The 15,439-nt window shown below is 43.8% G+C and overlaps 1 protein-coding gene across 1 annotated transcript in view; it reads right to left on the bottom strand.

The window, feature by feature from the left end:
• The window catches only part of RNF144B (ring finger protein 144B), a 96,050-nt gene extending 83,834 nt beyond the window's left edge, over window positions 1-12,216 (bottom strand). Inside the window, exon 1 of the mRNA XM_063130434.1 lies at window positions 12,074-12,216. The gene's annotated coding sequence lies outside the window, so the exon portion shown is untranslated. The remainder of the gene's footprint in view (window positions 1-12,073) is intronic.
• Between the last annotated feature and the right edge of the window lie 3,223 nt (window positions 12,217-15,439).

Here is a 15,439-nt window from a genome sequence, read left to right as displayed (position 1 = left end):
CAATGACTCAACAAATCTCACTCAGGCTGCAATCCTACACACACACATTGCTTAGATCTCATTGAACACAGTCACACTTACTTCTGAGAGAAGATACACAAGATTGTGTGGTGTCAGTTCAGTAGGACTTACTCCCAAGTAACTGTGCATAGGATTATCCTGGAGGAAAAAAGCCCACCTTATGCATAGCTACTGCATGTGGCTTTAGGGTGGGAAGGCACATCAATTCTGAAACACTGTACTGTTCGTGAATGTTTGAAATGATCAGATTGAAAGATTAAAGAGAAATCAAATATGTACATATATAAGATCAGGCTGGCAGGAAGAATAATGTTGACATTACACAACTATGAAGTCAGGAAGAAGAAGAAAGAACAACTGTAACTTTACCCAAAAGTGGACAGGTCAAAGACAAAGAGCAAGGAAGTGCAGCAAGCAACCTTTATGTTAAACATTAGGAAGATCACTCAGCTAAAAGTGGTCGCCTCCCTCCTGACACCAAGGAGGGAGCACAGGGTTTCTGGGCAGCTATCTAGGTCTCGGAGCCGCCCCTGCCCTCTTCTTGTGGGAAGGTGACCAATCGCTGGTTGCCTTCCACCAGGCTCCACCTATGGGTTGACCCTGGATTAGCCTCAGAGCAAAGTCACATGGCAGAAGTGCCGTATTGACGTTGCGCCATTTGAAAAAGTCAGGATAAATCCCTTTTTCAAATCTCAGCATCGCGGGGAATCCCCACGGTGGCTGCCAAGCTGGATTTGTGTTATCTAACCAACATGGCACAGATCCACAGCCACTATGGGGCTTGTCACAAAAATTATCTGTTGCAACTGCTACTCATAGTGATCCCCAAATCACTCATCTCTGCACAGGCAACTAGGCAGTCTTCCAATAGATGCAGAAGCCAGGATGTTCCCTATCCTAAGTCGGGCCAACCACATGCAGAGCCATCTGCATCACTAGAAGCAGCCAAAATCAGCAGGAATCTTGTTCTTCTGTGAGGTTGCCTTTTTTTTCTTGCATGGCTCCTGTGCAGATGGTTGTTTGTTTATTTATTCATTTCATTTATATTCCCATTTTCTCCAAGGCTAGCTGGGAATGACAGGTGTAGCAGTCCAACACATCTGGAAAGCGCCAGGTTGGGGAATGGTGGACTAGAATACTTAAGGTGCTTCCAGACAAGGCTTTTGTGATGCAATCCCCCTGCCTCATTCATGGAATTTTAGCAAGGGAGGGGTGGTCCATGCATCATCATCTTCCATTTGTAACCCTCCTGTGTTTTCCCACTGCTACTTCTATTTTCTTACCAGAAAAAGGCTAGTAAGGAGGTAAAGCTGGAATAGCTACACAATATCTTTTCATCTGTAGTGGTAGGAGCCCTCTGTCTGAGAGCTCTCCCGGTCATTTTCTTTTGTCCCAAAATGTATTTGTTCAGAATCTATTTTTGATTTTCTTGTTTTTAAAGTCTTAGAAGTTGTTCTGGCCAAGCCCATGTGTAAAATATCACTAGTGCTGCATTAGAATACAAAGAGCCCCCTAGTGTTCATATACAGACTCTCTCCAATAAATGGCAAGCTAAGGTCCATTCCAGAGTATGAATTCATAGCACACACTTCACCAAAATCTTAGAACAGAAGGTGATTAGAACCAAATATAACACATCCTAGGATTTAACATGAAATATGCTATGGGTAGCTACTCTAAAAATCTTGTCTAAATAAGTGTCAGGTTTCCTGGTCCCTCAGGCAAGCACACATTCTGGCAAACTGACAAGGGGCACCCAAATCAGTGAGATTTCTCTATTGCAGGAAATCTCATGACAAAAGCTTAATGGTTACAAACTTCATAAATCATATAGCTGATGGTCAGTAGCTATAGGCTCCAAGAAATTCCAAAACAGCCAAAAGCTAATCACTACTACCATGACGAGATCCCTACGTGGTTTCTCCATTCCTATCTCTACAGTTCTGAACACAAGGGAAAGTCAATCCACACTCCAGTTTCAAACCCAGGCAAGAGAAGGGCATGATTCCTGACTTGATTCCCCCATGCAATCAAAGGAGCAATTCTTGAAAGGCTTAACAAACTACCCAAAGAGAACTAGTCCAACCTTGGATCATATGTTGGTAACTCCAGACATGTTCAAGGCTTAAACAAGATCCTGGGAAAGGTAAACACACAAACACAAGGAGTTCTATGCCATAGCTTTTGCACAGGTAACTCCTTGCCGCATGAGTTTAGGCAGAGGAAAGTCTAAAAGTCATAGATCAAACTCAGTCTGCTGGTACACTAAGCTGATGACAAACAAAGACATACAATCTACAGCAAACAAGAGTTTGAGTCTATGAAAAGCCTCACAGTACTTTCCATGGCAGTCCTTAGCAATGCAAAGTTCCAATTAGTATAGTCCATGTGCAGAGTGATTTCAGAAGCCCAGACAATAATGGATCCAAACAGGGAGGGGGGTTGGGCATTGCAGATTAGATGTTCCTAGCAAAGGCTCTTTGCCTTTACATTAGCTTAAAAAGGGAGGCATAGGCCTCTTCCAGACCACTTGCCAGGTGAGGCGTTTGGCCTTTCAGCTTTTGTCTTGTCTTTGTTTTGGCCTCTGTGTTGCCCACCAGGATGATGCTTCAATCTGGGCGATCCTTCTGCAAACTCCCACGCTTTCTCTATTAGGTTCACACAGACAGCTTCTCTGCCAAGGCCAGGGCAAACAGGTAGCTGCAGGGAGTAAGGCAACTCCCCATGCCTGCTCTAAGAATGCTGACAGGTATCAATTCACACAGATTCTGACATTCCACAGACCAAATAGGCCCAAGCCTTCCAGACTAGTTTAATTAAATCTTAACTAAAAACTACAAGACCCCATGGCAGTGCTGAAACTATCCCTGACAATAAGTAACAATATAAATTAACAGGTTGATGTAATTTGGAGGAATGCAAATATGTTGAAGGACTGCAATGTAGAGATGAAGAAAGAGGTGATCCAAGTCCATAATTTTCTAGTCATGGATATATTTCCCCATGCACTGGAGCAGTTAGCATTGTTGCTAATGGCCATGGTGTAACGTAATTCAAACATGCCTGATAGGATATAACAACCGCAAATGTGTATTATACAACAACGGTATTATAACTCCTATTTCCTGAGCAAACTTAGCAGTCACGGAATAAGAGGAGGGGTCCACTTATGGATCGGTGCTGAGAGATTCAGGACAGATAAAAAGACATACTTCACATGGTGCATAAACTATGGAATTTACTGCCACAAGTTATAGTGATGACCGCTAATTCAGATGGCTTTAAAGGGGATTAGACAAATTCATGGAGGATGACTGTCAGTGGCTACCATCCAAAATGGTTATATTTCCTACAGTGTCAGAGGCCTTCATGCCCTACTTGTACACTTCCCACAGGCATTGGTTGGCTACTGTGGGAACAAAACACTAGACAAGATAGGCTTTCACTCTGATCCAGCAGGGCTCTTACATTCTTACTATCGAAAAAAAACTTTGTCTAGTATGTTTTGATGAACAAATGGTACCAAATGTATTGTCCTACTGAATTATGGAGTTCTTCTTCCCTTTGGTTCCACTGGGAGTGAAGCAGCCCAGAAAGCAGTAAGAAAACTCTATTCCCTGGAAAGAGATGCAGGGGTACCAAACTCTGGGAAATGAAGTCAAATGATATGACCACTACACTGCATATCACACTCTTAGCACTCTTAGAATTGTTTACTAGACCAAAATCTAACTTTAAAATACCACCATTTAAAATACTTTAAAATCCCTTTACCACAAGCACTTTGGGTTGTTTATGGAGAGGCTTTTAAAATAAAATCTAAAGCAAGTGAAAATGTCTGTAAAATAATAAATATATTAGGCAGCAATATGCCAGCCAATACAATTTCAAGTTTGTTCCATAATTTTGTTTATTAGGGTATTCTCAATACATATTAACTTTCTGTACTTAAATGTTTACTTTTCCATGCCTTGGAACAAGACCTGCAGTAAGTGGTCTGACAGCTCGTTCGGTTCACAGTACTGCCTTTGTTTGGCTCTATACCCTTTGCAAAGATGGCAGGTCATTTCTGTAGAACAGAACTTGCAATTAAAACATCCATTTTACTTGGCCTTCTAAAGCATTTTTACCCCACCCTTCAGATTAAAAGGTTCTCAGAATGGCTTACAGATCAATCTATCTATATAAATAAAAATGTAAATGTTCGTTCGAAACAGACGTTATATCTCCGAAAGTTCTTCACCAATTGCTTTGAAATTTTGACACAACGTTGCATTCGAATACGCGAGCGTTGTTATGCAACTATGTTCTATATGGGGACAAAAGTTTGTCTTAAAATCGAAGAAATAGGCCTCCTCAAAACCAGTCCTGCTGATCATTGTGACATCGCCAACCAGTAGGCCAATCCGCTGCCTCTGCCTCCTCTCACATTTGCATGTTCTTTCACAATTGGCTGAGTGAATATAGATGTCACACCTGTGACAGTTAACACGTTCTGAAGAAAGGTAACTGCCAGGAGTTTCCACTAACCTCCTCACCATAAAAACATCCTTTTTAAAAAAACAAACAATCTGCTTTACTTCATCCAAATAATGCCTCGCAGAAGATCACACTTAGGTCGTCGTACTCGCGGAGCGGAAGCACTGCGACGAGAAATTGCAAATCAGACTGAGGAAGAACGGGCATCAGCAAACGAGAAAAAAAGAAAAAAAATGGCTCAAATACGTGCCAAGGAACCAGCCAAGCAACATTCAGCCAGACTTGAGGATGCACGGTTGCGAGCACAGCAATCGCGTTCTACAGCTTCAGATCTGCTTTGTTCTCAACAGAATGAATGCGACAAGCTGAGAGTGGCTGAAAGACGACAACGAGAAACAGCACATCAGCGTCAAACACGACTCCGTGGTAAACAATCACATGATTACAATCACCTTGCATTCCGGTACAACCCAGCTGATGATTATAGTTTGAGGCGGCATGTTCTCATCGGCACTGTGACTGAAGTGTGTCCTTATTGCAAGGCTCTTAAATTTAATGGAGAAACAAAAGGAATGTGTTGCGCTGCTGGAAAAATTAAACTGCCTCAACTTGGAGAACCACCAGAGCCATTACAAACTTTGCTTGCCGCATATACCGCAGAATCAAAGCATTTCCTATCTAACATCAAGAAATACAACTCATGCTTCCAAATGATGTTGTTTGGTGCAGAAATCATCACAGCTCCATTTACGCCAACTTTCAAAATCAAAGGACAAATTTATCATAAAGCCGGCTCCTTCCTTCCGTTTCAAGATAGTCAACATAAATTCCTACAAATGTATTTCATTGGTGATGGCAATGATGAATTGAATGCACGCTGCGGAATTTATACCGGCATAAAAAGGTCCGTCGTTTCAAAACTGCAACAGCTACTTCACGAAAAAAACAATTTAGTACATTTGTTCAAAACAGCAATTGACATGATGCCATCTGATACACACAAGATTGTTATTCATGCTGACAAAACGCCTGCTGGAGAACATGTGCGAAGATTCAATGCTCCAACTATAGATGAAGTGGCAATTGTTATAGTCGGAGATCAATCTTGACAGGACCTTTCAAAGGTGAAGATGTCCTCATTCCTCGCATTCCTATGATTCCAACAGATATGCCATTTCAATTTAAGAGATTGCAATTCCCAATTCGATTGGCGTTTGCAATCACCATCAACAAAGCTCAGGGCCAATCTTTAGAATTGTGCGGTTTAGATCTAGACACAGATTGCTTCTCACATGGACAATTATATGTTGCGTGTTCTAGAGTCGGCAAACCAGACAATCTCTATATCTACACAGACAATGGAACAACTAAAAATATTGTATATCCACAAGCATTGTGAAATTAAACATATTAGAAACATCCGCTTTGTCTTTTCTTTCTTTTCAATTAAACCAGACTGAGCCACAGCAACGCGTGGCAGGGTACAGCTAGTACAAAATTTTAACATAATGTAACATGCCCTGGGATTTTATTTTTAATTGAACAGTGGTGGGGGAGAAAAGAAAGTTGCTGTGGATTTCCTTACAGAAAGCACAAATGATGATGATGATAGTGATAATGATTTATTACCTGCCTCTCCCTCTGGATCGAGGCAGGGAACAACACCAAATAAAATATAATACATAAAAATAGTTAAAAGAGCATATAAAACCCATACAATATTAAAATAACAATCACAACATCTTAAAATTTGTAGGTTTTAAATTCATCTGGGTAGGCCTGCCGGACTTAGAACTTAGCTACTAGGGGGCACTGTTGAGCTACATCAGAATACAGGAGTTTGTCACATGCTGTGGCAGCAGATGCTAGGGAGTAGCAGCAGCTACCCCAGCTGCTAAGGCACCTGACCAAATGAGCAGGTAGAGAGGCCACAGGCCGTATGCTCCAGCAGGCACTGCACCGGTGTACGCATTGCTCTCTGCTTGCGTCAGGCACTCTGGCGCTGTTACAATCCAGCATTTGTTTAAGTGGACAGTGAGCAGGTGCCAGGCAGATAGTGCCTTCAGGCAAGGCTTTTATTGTGCAATCTCCCTCCTGACTCATTCATAGAATTTCACGAGGGGTCCAGATGCTGTTGTCTTCCATTTGGAACCCTCTGTGTTTTCCAGCCACTTCTTATGACGTTTTTTCTTACCAGAAAAAAATTAAGCAAAGGTCGGAAAGATGGAATAACTGCACTTTGTCTTTGGATTGGTAGCCCTAGGAGCCCTCCATCTGGAGTGGTGACAGAGTGGCAGCAAGGCATGGAAGGAAAGAGCTGTGCATGTCCTGCAGCCTGTTCTGTGCCCGCTAAGCTGGCCTGCTGCTGTCAGGTGTGATGGACGACACTGTTCCATCACCGGTCTTGAAAGAAGACTCAACTGTCAGTCTGGTCAGTTTCTAGATATGAAATAGAGGAGACATCTCTTCAGGCAGAAAAGGTGTCTTGGGATGGCCTTCTATTATACTCTCAGGAAAACTATTCACAGGGTGTTGTACTGCTTCATATCTGTAAACTAGAGCTGCCGCCAGCTAAAGAAAATTTTAATCATGCGTGTTGCATCAGGGTATCCTCTCCTGTAAGGAAGAGAAAGAGGAATGCCTCTTTTAAGGTGACATTTGTGCCTGACATCCCTGGGTTTTATTCATAAGAATTTCATGCTAGGCCATCTATGGTAATGAAAAGTCACTTTCAAAGAATTCCCCTCCTGCAATGACTTTGTCCTTATGTCCTGTGGTGTTCCAGGTGTTTTTGGACTCCAACTCTCCTCCTCAGCTGCAACTAGCATGGCTTATGAAAGGGGAAGATGGGAACTATAATCCTACATATCCATCCCTCTATTTACTTGCTTAAAAGTGCAATCCTAGACCTCTCTAGTCAAAAGCACCATTGATTTCAAGGAAGCTTACCCCCAAGTAATTGGGACTGCAGCCTAAAAGATTTTAAATAATTAATCTAATCAAGCAGCATACATAGGATTGCAGCCTCAGAGAACTGCAGCAAACGTGGTCAAATAAACAGGTGAGCAGTGGCTTGGCTACCACATCAGAAGGTCATTGAGCAAATGGGCACTAGCCTTATAGCAAACATATGAGCACTAAAGGGCTAGAGCCCATTTGCGCAATGACCTTCTGATGTGGTAGCCAAGCCACTGCTCACCTGTATATTTGACCACATTTGCTGCAGTTCTCTGAGGCTGTAATCCTATGTATATTTACCTGGTAGTAAGACTCATTAAACACAATGGAATTTACTTCCAAGTAAATGTGTACAGGATTGCACTGTGCACCTTAAACCTTTATCCCAGACCATTACCCAGCTAACACAGCTCATATAACAGCAAACCCCTGGCACTAAGTAATACAGCAGGGGTGTTGTTTGCAGACCTCAAATGAAGGTGAAAAGTTGCCAAAAAAATCAACCCTCAAACCCTCTAGGTGCTATTTGTTCAAGGCTAAGGCCAAGCTCTTTTCACACATGATCTGCAGAAAAAAATCCAAGTCAATACAGGTCACAGGCCTTTAAAACTGAAATGACATTGCTGAGATTAAAGTGGAGCTTTTATAAGGTCAGAAAAAAATGCCAGGCCGAAAAATAGTTTGATCTGTTTGCTTAACTACAAGAGAATATTAGACCCGAGGAGTGTCAAGAATTCCAAGAGGAAAAAATGCTGTGGTTTCATGAAGGTCTTCCACCGCAAGCCAAGGAAATCTACCACTGGGATGCTCTCACAAGCATAACCTCTATAAAGAGTGCAATTAGCAATAATTTGGAAAAGACATGCTCATAACCACACACCTCTGCTTTAAACCACCCCCTTTCTCCATTCAGGAGAACAAAGCCAAGGGTAGAGAGTGTTAGAACTTCTCTACATTAAGCAAAAATCCCACACCCTTACCAGGCTTTCTTCTTCCAGAGACTTTCCAGGTTTACGATGGGTTCCTTTAGATAGAGAACATGTGATTTGGAATTGAAAATTTCCTTTTTCAGCAATGCTCTATATATTCAATTAAACAGGGCCATCTATTGGCTCTTTTATAGCACTATGCCAGCATTACACACTGCTGATATGTAGTGTTAATTTTTATTTCAGCATATCTCCAATCCCTTTGAAAGTGGGATAAAGGGGGGAAAGCACAGGAGACATCCTGGAGGTTGATGGCATCATGTAAAAGGCCCGCAAACTTCCAAGATTGACCAATTATGAGTATGTGATAAATCACTCGTGTAGAGAAGCGCTTAATGAGCTATTTACCCAGATTAAGCATTCACAAGAACAAGCCCCAAGTTTCCCCCCCCTCTCTCTCTCAGTACACAATAACCCCCTAACAAGACAGGGGCTATAGCAGAATGTACTCTTTCCCTTTTGTACACTAAAGTATTTTACAACTGTTTCTAAACTTAAGCTAGCCTTCAGTGTAGTTATGTTTGAAAAGGATGCATATACAATTTATCCCACAGTAGAAGAGCTGCTAACATTTTGTATCCATTCTTGTCACTCTCTAAAATATGTTATTCTCATTTTAAAGATTGGTGACTACAAATTAAAAGCAGATAACTACTTTTGACTAAGTAACCCACTTGCAAGTAGCCACACCAGGCTGCTTTTGATGTCCCTGTTGTCAGGGCTGGTGGTCAGAGAGTAGCTCAGGCAAAAGATCTTCCTGTCAGCAACATCTAGGCCAAAGTAAGTAGCTGTATTGGGCCAGGTGGAATCCTACTGGCACCCTTTGTCACCTGATCCCTCTGGGAGTTGCAATACCACCCTCTGTACATTTGCATTTGGATATTGAAATGCAAAAGAGAACAAGCAAGCAGATCCTTTGGTAAACTACCATAGTGAATAAGGTACCAGAGTTCTTGGTTGAAAAACCCTGGCACCTGGTTTAAAAAGCCTGGCCTATCCACACATAAACTATTTTTTTCTTGTGTTTAACTCTGCATGTGTGTGTTGCAAATATACAAAGAGTAAGACAGGAAAGAGAAAAGACAGAGACAAGAGTGAACAAAATGAAAAGAAAAAAGTTACAAAGGTCATGGTGCAGGCATAGCTTAAAGCAGAGAGAATTGCATAACACTACCCAGTGAATTCTTGCTTGAGGCACAATTGGAACCCAGCTATTGCAGGAAACCCTCTCTTACTAAATGTTGTGGGATGGCATCTTACACATTGTCAAAAGAGAGGAAATGCAGCATAAAAAAGAGGTCAGAAGAGGATATATATTTATGAGAAATAACCTGGTCTCAAGTTGTATACGGCTTTATATTGAACATTGAATTGTGCCCAGAAATGGAACTGTAGTCAGTGAAATGAGATGTAATTAAGCCGCCCGGCGGTGGCGGCTCCTCCTACAAAACACTTTTCTTCCTCGGTGTGTTTGTATTTGTGTTTGCGTGTGCAAGCACACACCGAAGAGAGTCCCGGGGAGATGACACCGCGGGCGAGAGCGAGAGGCAGGAGCTGAACTCGTCCGCCACGCGCACGCAAACGCAAATACAAACACACCGAGGGAGAAAAGTGTTTTGCAGGAGGAGCCGCCGCCGCCGGGACATGCCAGAAGAGTCGCCGGGTGGGAGGGGGGATTATTCGAATGGAAGAACACGTGAGGGGGAAGCGGCCAGAGCAGAGCAGCGTCTTTGAATGGGGTAGAGATTCTTCTGCAGGTGGCGCTGCCTAGCTCACAGTACACACAGTAAAGAAAGAGGCGCTTCTTTTAGGTACGTCTTTAAAAAAAGGCGCCTTCGCAACGACGTGTAGATCTGGCCCAGATCTTAGGCATAATAGAATCACACTCTATTGTAAAAAGGGATTCAACTTTACCCACTTGGGCAATTCCTACTTATAAATCAGGAAGGGCAAGGGTCAAGCACACATGTGGCAGGTTTCGCTTCTCCAAGGATCCTGTCCACATTCTCATGAACGCATGGGCAGTAAACAGACTACTTGCCAGCTGTGCTCATTTGCTGCTGTGAACACTGGGCTCCATCACACCAGTGTTATACCCCACTGTCGCCGTGTGTTGTTTGCACAGGGCTCACATGACTTCATCCCTGTTCTGCCCTCATCTCGCCTCTTCCCCCCTCTTTGCACGGTTTTTTGGTGTGAGGAAAGAATGGTTTTTCTAGCAATGGACCGCTGCAGACACTTCTCTCTGCTCTCCACATGGTGGGCTTCGGGCACAGGGATGCCTTGCCTTGAGGATCGCTCAGTTGTTGTGCCATCTGGACTCCAACTAACTGGCATGAGGCGGGGTCTTGGCAACAACAGAGCCCTCCTGCCTTCCCTGCCCACTCCTTTGGGGTAGGCTGCTCTAAAGTCACCCAAACGGGAGACAGGACACATGAGACAGATCTGGGTAAGGCACGACTGCGGTCAATGGCCGAGAATGGAAAAGGGAGGAATGAAGGATGAGCAAAGCGGAAGAGGCCTTCCCTGGCGGCTGCACAGTGTGATAGAGAGATGGAGGCAGCAGCGCCCAGCGCCAGAGGGAGCAGTCTCCAATGGGATGGCGTGGGATGAAAAAGCGCACAGGTGAAAGTGGCCAGGCTCCACTCGCTATGGAAGTGAAGGGGGGAAATATAGGGGCAAACCAAGTAAAAGTGTACATGTGATGGAGCCCACTGTTTGCCTTGTGGGAAACAACAACACAACATTTGTATAGCGCTTTTAAGCGTTCAAAGTGCTTCACATGCATTATTTCGTTATAATCCTCATAATAGCCCTGTAAGGTAGGTCAGCTATTATCCTGAGAGAATGTGGCTTACCTAAGGCCACCTAGTGAGTTCATGGCAGAGATGAGATTCAAGCCAGGGATTTACTGATCTGTAGTTCAGTCTCTTAGCTAGTATGAAAGAGGACCTCACTACTTTTCTCATTCTCCCTTAATCATTACAGTTAGTAATTTGTGACCCACGTACTACGTAACAACCAAATAAACAGCTAAATGGGAACATCTGCTTTTGGGTGATACAAGGAAATGTATATTTATAAGTTAATATTTTACTAACTATTGAGCTGTGATACCTTCACACCCTGCTGAAGTATTTCATTTATTTCCAATCTATGAACCTGATCTAAGTGTAACACAAATGTATCTATTTTACTCTGTCAGAGTAGAAGTCTCCAGAGTTTGGGGCTTAAAAATGGCAAAACGTATTTTTAACTCATCTTGTGTGAACAACTTTCAGGGTCCCTTGAACTCAATGGCAAATTTACTCTGATTTCAACTGAGCTACAAGTTTCCTCTCTATTTGCACACCAGCAACACTATGCTAGTGGGTGTAGTTGCTTGAGGAAAACTGTGGTAAGAAAGTAACTGATCCTCTAAAAGGCATCATGCCCATACACACACTTACTTCACCACAAATATGAATGCAATGCCCTGCCATAACTGTGTAAAGGCGACAGTTTGCAAAATGAGACTTACAAGCAGAAAAGATATGGGGAGAGAAGATTAAATCCACAGTATGCATGACAATCTCTGGGAAAAGCCTAATATTTACCATTGTCCAGCTGCATAGAAGGGGTCTCACCTTTCTCTTCTGCCTTGGCAGTTAAAAGAGTCGGAAACAGTCTGAGAGCTGTTTCTGCTGGATACAGCTTGCTTCTTGCTTATTTCTTTGTAACTGCAACAGCTTCTTCATCACAGCAGGGAAGGAAACTAATGACAGCTTCAGGTTCAAGTAATATTTTAAAAATCCCTTTTTGTAGGTTAGCCTTTTGTCACTCTTCTCTTTTCCCAACTTATCACATTTCCACATTTCCCAGAGAAGTTGCAGAAGTTCAGAAACTCCATGTCCCAGAATTATTAGGCAACCTAATACAGGGACTTCTTTGCTGCACGTACATCTTCAGTTTGAACTGAAAACGCTGCAATTGCTCCTCCAGGAACTAGCCAAGCCTAACAAGGGACCTTACAGCTGCAGCAGTCTGTTCATAGCAACTGATACAGGCAGTTTGTGTCTGAAGGCACCACCTCTTCCTCCTCCTTCTCCTCTTCCTACAAAGGGCAAATTCATTCTACATTTCAGGAATACAGTGGTAGAAAAAGTCTGTCTCTAAGAATTCCCACAGCTATTGCCTGTTGGGGTGGGGCATAAAGAAGGTCACCCTCAAAGAAAGGACTCCTGTGTACTCACTCCCTGTACATGCAAGATTATATATTATTATCAGTAAATATACTCCTAAGAACAGCAGAGAAACTCAAAACAAAAGTTGTTGCCATTTAGGTTTAGTGTATATATTTACCTCAGTTTGGCAATAAAAAGCAATACATCTGGTATATACTGCGTGCGTGCGTGCATCAAATTAACGGAGAAGAGATTTAAAAGCATAGCCATAAGCCGGGAAGTGGGGAGGGGGACCTCCATCCCATGGTCCTACTCTGACCTGTGAAGGTCCCCAATCCAGTCTACAAAGCTTTTCAGTACAGGCACGCCTCCTTCCCAACATCACGCCCACATGCCTGAGTTCAGGCCTTTGATTACCACTGTATTCCTAAGTTGCAGCCTCTGCTGCTTTTATTTATTTATTTTTTAAAGTGCTTGTAGACTTTCCAGCTTATCCCATTTCTGGCAAAGGCTGGCTCAAACCAGAATTTGTGACAGAAAGTCAAATCACCTTCCAGCTCTCTTCTCCAGCGCAGTGCATCCGGGGAGGGCACCCTGTGCCTTTTCTCTGCCTTCCACAGAAGCAACCAACATTGCTCACTCATCACACACTAGGGAAATTTTTATCTGCCCACTCATTACAGAAGCCCTTGTGTCACCCACTTTGCATTTCTGGTCCTTGAGCAATTATGGCTGGAAATCCCAATGCTTTCCTCAGCCCACTCAGTCATGCCTAAACCTTGGGATTTATTTATTTTTTCTTTTATGAGAGGAAAAGGCAGGGAGGAAAGTTTCCAAAGCCGCTTGGTCATACCTGAAGGTTGTTAAAAGTTCTGTGAAAGATGTCTTTGGAAATATAGTTATACAGCGGGGGTGGAGAGGTGATTTTCCTTGGCCTTCCTTGGCTTGCATTTTAACAATACTGAGCTCTTCTTTGTGTGCTTTCCTCAGTTGGGATTTTTGAAAATACTAAGCTTTGCCTAGCAATGGGGCTTACTTCTGAGTAGACTTACATATCATTCAGCTGTGCTTCTTGAAATTGGCTTGGATTTAAGAATAGGGCTCACTTATTACTGGGCTGTTTTGTGCTTTCTACCTTTCTCTAACTTCCATGTCCTTAAGCTTTGTTTTTGGCTCTAAATTGGTACATATGGCAATTTTGTCCCACCCATTTTACTTTTGGCCCCACCCTATGCCCTTGGCACACTCCGAGGGGCTCTCTACACCAGAGTGTTTTGTGCAATCGTCATTCCTCATGCACCGTATTTTCCAGGAGCTTTACATGACATTGTGTTCCTCCAGTCATTTCCCTGCACCATCCCCCTGCTTTTCCCATGTTATTTCTGAACAGGGAAAATGCAGTGGAGGTTTTTTTGAGCTGCACCATTTAACTGCTATCATCTGGAGGGAATCTACACATTGTTGTGAGGGCACTTATATGCACCCCCAGTGCGCCCCCACAACAACTGTGTAGACCGAGAAAGAAGAGACGGAGGAAGAGGCGGAGGAGGCAGCAGCTGGGGAACCGGCCACGTCCTTGCCGCCACCTCCCGCTGCCGGGCTAAGAGCCACCCAGGTCGGAGAGCTCAGCGGAAGCCGAGCTCTCCGACCTGGGTGGCTCTTAGCCCGGCAGCGGGAGGCCGGCGGGGAGGCGGCGGCAGCGGCAAGGACGCGGCCGATTCCCCAGCCGCCTCCTCCTCCGCCTCTTCTTTCTCGGTCAACACAGTCGTTGTGGGGGCGCACTGGGGGCGCATATAAGCACCCTCACAACGACGTGTAGATTCCCTCCTGCTTGTGTACTTCTGCCATTGCGCAATGAGCCACTTTATGAAGGCAGTTCTTGGGGGTGCAGTTATGATATCGCCACTAGCCAGCGCCCTCGCCAGCGCCCTTTTGCCTCTTTGACATCCCACTTCTGGTTGGCCTACAGAATACAACATGGGGGGACTCTGTAAGTGCAGTAGAGTGGCATTGCGGTAATACAGCATGGCTGAAATTGCGGAGGCCATAGCACTTTATAATGGGATGAGGAGAGATTGTGGCTGTTTCCTCACTCCACTCTGCAGTTGCTGCCCAGAAATGTTTAACCCCTTTCTATTCAATCCCCACATACAAATAAATGATAAAAGTTTAACTGCTTGCTGTGTGTGTGCTGGGGAGGGAAGGTAGATCAGACTTCCAAAATTGAGAAAGTACTGTAGATTCTATACATGCAACCTCTTTCAGCTGCCGCCTCCTGCTCTTTTTAGTGCTTCACAGTGGGATCGAGGGATCGCTCCATTCTGCCGTTGCTGCCCAGAAAAGTTTTACCCCCTTTCCACTCAAAGTGTAACTTCTTGCTGGGGGGAGGGGGCAGGGGGAGGAAGCAGATTTCCAAAGTTGTGAAAGATAGGGCTCAGAGGCAGTGGAAATGAAAAGGAGAGACAAGGAAGTTGAAATGGAAAAGTTCCTGCCAGTAGAAGGGAGCGACTACCCCAGAGGGAGTGGACAGGAGGTGTGTATGTCTGTGGTGAGCTGGGCCAGAGCCAGAAGTGGAAACAGCCAGAGTCACCCTTTTTCTCTTTCTGATATTGTTTCTCTCTCTCTTCTCTTCCTTCTTATGCAGACAGCTGCCATGGAAGACACATATATGCTTTTGTCAGAGGGCCATAAGACAGAAGTGCTACTGGTCAAGAAAGAAATGGACTCAGGAACAGGTATTCAACCAGTTTTGGATGGGGAAATAGTCCACTTGAAGAATCAGTCTTGGGGTACTCCTGGACTCTTTACACCTGAATTACCAGGTTGCAG

This window comes from Elgaria multicarinata, chromosome 7 (genome assembly GCF_023053635.1).
Source record: "Elgaria multicarinata webbii isolate HBS135686 ecotype San Diego chromosome 7, rElgMul1.1.pri, whole genome shotgun sequence".
Taxonomy (NCBI): Eukaryota; Metazoa; Chordata; class Lepidosauria; order Squamata; family Anguidae; genus Elgaria; species Elgaria multicarinata.
The sequence above is the reverse complement of the archived record's forward strand: the minus strand, read 5'-3'. Positions and strand labels throughout refer to the sequence as shown.